This window comes from Callospermophilus lateralis, chromosome 17 (assembly GCF_048772815.1).
Source record: "Callospermophilus lateralis isolate mCalLat2 chromosome 17, mCalLat2.hap1, whole genome shotgun sequence".
NCBI classification, from domain to species: domain Eukaryota; kingdom Metazoa; phylum Chordata; class Mammalia; order Rodentia; family Sciuridae; genus Callospermophilus; species Callospermophilus lateralis.
In genome coordinates, this window is record NC_135321.1 from 10277675 (window position 1) to 10281931 (window position 4257).

The 4257-nt window shown below is 34.5% G+C and overlaps 1 non-coding gene across 1 annotated transcript; it reads right to left on the minus strand.

Annotated features, from left to right (window-relative positions):
• Window positions 1-3555: 3555 nt before the first annotated feature.
• Window positions 3556-3691, minus strand: LOC143383068 (small nucleolar RNA SNORA42/SNORA80 family). Its single transcript, XR_013089110.1, has one exon. It is a non-coding gene; the product is annotated as a small nucleolar RNA SNORA42/SNORA80 family (small nucleolar RNA).
• Between the last annotated feature and the right edge of the window lie 566 nt (window positions 3692-4257).

The window sequence follows — 4257 nt, forward strand, 5'->3', positions numbered from 1 at the left end:
TGTGGCTGGACAAGGTAGGTCTCTGGGGGTGGGACATATATTTTACCTTCATGAGCAGACACCTTTCTCTGCTTCCTAGTGCCACGTTCCGAGTTGCTTTCCTCTGCCACACACTCCCACCATGTTGTTTTGCCCAGAGCAATGGAGTCAGCTATCTATGGACTGACACCTCTGTAATCATGAGTCCCAAGTAAACTTTTCCTCCTCTGTTGTTCTTGTTGGGTCTTTTGATCAGAGACATGAAAAAGATAAAAAAGAGACCAGGTCAAAATTGTATTTTCCTCACATAGCTTATACTCTATCACTCATAATTAAGTCCACTTTCCAAAATCACACTGACCAAATTTTCAAGGATATATTTCCTAGTACACCAACATCTTTAATCTCTATCATCCTTTTACTGTTTTGATTACTAGGAGGTGAGTGTCATTAGGACTGGTGACTTCCACTGAAATTGAGATCCATTAGGGAAATATTTAGCCTTTTTAAATGTATTTGTTAGGCAAATTAATTCATCTATTTACTTAGTGCTTAGTTATTGAATATAAGACATCAAAAATAAAATAGCTAAATATACAAATACTCTATCATCATAGAGCTTACAATTTATTATTAGGATTAATACACTGGTTATTATTAGTATTAATACATTATGTATTAATATTCAATAAGTTATTGTCCAAACAGATTTTTAAAATGCTTCTAATTTTTATGTAATTGAAAAAGATAAATGCAAACATAGCATATATAGGTGGGTATTTTCAACTGTTGGTTTAATGGCAAGAATAGATTTTCAAATTTGATGTGTTCTGCTGATTCATTAGATTAAATGAAGGTAGGAATTGAACTAGATTCTCTTTTTCCCAATGTTAATCTAATATTTTAAAATTTCCCTACAAAATAATATGCTTAAAGCTTGTAACTACAATAAAATCTTCAAATTTTCTCATTTTGTTAATTCTTGCCCATAGTTGACCACAAGTATTTCAAATTCTGATGACTACACTACAAATCATTTGAAAAATGTGCTATTCATCTATACTTTCCAACATTGAACTTTATATAATCCTGTTCTGTTTTAATACTTCTATGTTTGGAAAAAAATAATATTCTTTTTCATGAAACTGAAAACTTGAGCTTTGTGAATAACAATAAGTAACTTTATTTTATAAAATTTATTTTTTAGTTTTAGGTGAACCCAGTATCTTTATTTTTTGTTTTTATGTGGTGCTAAGGATCGAACCCAGTGCCTCATGCATGCTAGGCAAGCACTCTACCACTGAGCCACAGCCCAGCCCACAAATAAGTAACTTTAGAATCAGAACTAAGATAAGCTGCAATCTAAATGGCAGTCCTACAATGACTGATACACGGTAAAATAAAAACTCAATTTTTAAATTTAATTAAAAATTTTTAAATTTTACTTTAAAATTTAAAGTAAAAATATTATTTAAATGATCTCTAAACAAAACAAACAGAGAATGTGCATGGATAGATGTGGACCTCCAAGACTGAATTTATGATCATGTAACTTCAGTGTCATCCTGGCATCTATCATTTTCTCCAACAGGTGGTACTAGAGTTCTCTCACCCTCACAAAACTGAACTAGGAGTTGATCCTGGCAGTGACAGTCACTTTGTGCCTGTAACCTGGAAGAGAAAAGCTAAGGTCATTGCTGCTAACCTGGGAAACAGTACTGTACTGCTGTCTTGCCTTGCCTTGACCAAAGACACAAACACATTGATCATTATACTTCAGAGACTAATATTGCAATGAACCTCACTTATACATATTAATGTAGCCATTTCACTGGGTACACATGTGAAAAAAGGTGGGACAAATGTGAAGCCATGGTGGTGAATAAATCAGAGAGTCCATTAAAACTTATTAAAATTGAAAATAATTGTAGCCACCAAATCTTGGGAAGAAATGAATAATGCTAAAGACAGTATTCACTTTAATAATTACCACCAGGGATCCCCAAATAAGATATTTAGAATGTTACTGACTAGAAATCATAAATGACCCACCAGCTTTTGCTGCTACTATTTAGAATCTGGGTAAGAATGCTGGAGAATAAAGGATGGAGTGTGATCCACCAGAATGTGCTACTGGTGTATGTATTCTGACTGTTGAGGAAAAACAACTTTGAATTCAACCTACAGTGAGGGATAACCACCCAGAAATTAAGACTTTTATAAGAAAATGATTATAAATTTATTTCAAACTTCAATCACAAGACTATGAAAGAAACCAACAAGAACAAAAAGACTGTGCATAACTCCTTCAGGAGCACGGCTCATATTACTTCATGTAAAGAAGTAAAATGCTAATTCTAGAAAACTTCTAACAAGATTTTAATCAAATGACAGAGAAATTGAGCTCAGAAACTCTCCCTTCAGAAACACCAATTCTTTTACTTTGAAAAAGAAATGGCCCGCTTCTCTTGAGAATAAACCTTTTTTACTTTAAAAAAAGAAAAAAATAATAATTTTACCACTGCAAAGTAAGGAAGAAACTTTTATAAATTCTTTAGTCAAAACAAAAGACATCGCTGCTGCTTATCTCGGGTGTCATTCTTTCAGAACCCCCCATGATAGAAACAAGGTCCTAGACTTGATGATCACCATGGAGACACTTCCAAGAACTGATTGCAGAAGTTTCCGTACTTATGTTGAAAAGGCTTTCATGCCATTGCTGTCTTAACTCTGCAGTATTTTCAGAAATGTGTCACTGCTTCCTAAGTTCTGAACAAATAGTCAACTCATAAGTTAGCTCAGTGTGTCTTCATCAAAGTCCTCCTTGTTAAGGTTGAAATCTTCACATTGTATACACCACTCTCCATTTGCACTGGGACCCTCCTCTTGCTTTTTGGCCTGATGTGCTAATGAAGCTCCCTGGGCCTTCCCACTCTTCTCATTTCTCCAGAACACAGAGAATTAGCTACGTGTACCCAGCACATTTTCAGCCTCTTGCTGAGACACACTGCTTCAGCTGTATGGTACTAGGTCCTGGTTTGATTATTTACTATTTTTGTTCCTATCAAATGGTGAAGCTTCCAGTTTGCAGAGATCTACGAGACACTTCTTGCATCCGGGCCTCATCCATTTTATTCAATCAGACTAGCATCCCTGCTGTTTCCACTGCTGCTTCAAGCTCTGTTTTCTTCCAAAGTCCTAGTTATATTTCATAACACATTAATTGGTCTCTTCTCTGCACTTATAAAGTGATATTTGTGCTATAAAATAATTTACTGCGATTATATAAATTCTTCTAATTTGAATACATGTAGGTGTCTTCTGTATAAACAGATGGTAAACTCTTAAAGTCAGTTTTTCTAAATACCGTGTTTAACATACAGAAGATGTTCAATACAATCTTTCTGCTTTGTCCATTAATTTGTTTAGCATGATTTCCTAATTTCTTTTTGTCATTGATTTCTCTTATTTATTTTTTTACAACCAATTTTTAATGCTATGACCATGCACTTGAAACTATTGTGAGGGTATTTTTATGTTTATTCTATTTTATTGTTTTCTTTCTTTTTTTCTCCCCCTTGTGCAACCCATTTCACTGCCAGCAGCCTGTGGGTACAAAAACCAGGCAATGCTTCAGAGGCACAGTTGGCTCTGGCATTAAACACCCTGAAAGCCCGAAGGGGATGAGCATGCCATAAATCCAAGCCCGTGTATTATTTGGAAAATAAATAAATAATAAAAGTAAAGATTTAATATACTCAGATAATTGAGGTAGCTATGAGGATGCTTGACAAGTGAAAGTGTAAGGATGTGAAAATCAACATAAGTGATTCTGGTTTTAGTAGTATCAAAAATAATAAGACATACAGGAGCAAATTCAATTAGAGAATAACATTTTCACTATCATAATATTTTCAATAATAATTCAATGATGACATTTTCCCACTCACCAGTAAAAAGGGGGCAAAACTAAAAATAGACAACAGACCTGAATGAACTCTTCTCTAAGCAGGGATGAAAACTGTCAAAGTGGATACAAAAAGATGACCTACATTTTGAGTCATTAGGGAAATGCAAAACAAAACCACAATAAGATGCTTCTTTACAAACACTGAGTGGACTCAAAATGTCAGAGACAACAAGCGTTGATGAGGATGAGGAGAAACTGGAATCCTTATGTTCTACTGACAGGTTTGTGAGTTGCACAGCCATTTTTGAAAACAGCTTTTCAGGCCTTTAAACTATTAAACATGAAGTTACCATGTGACCTCCCATTTC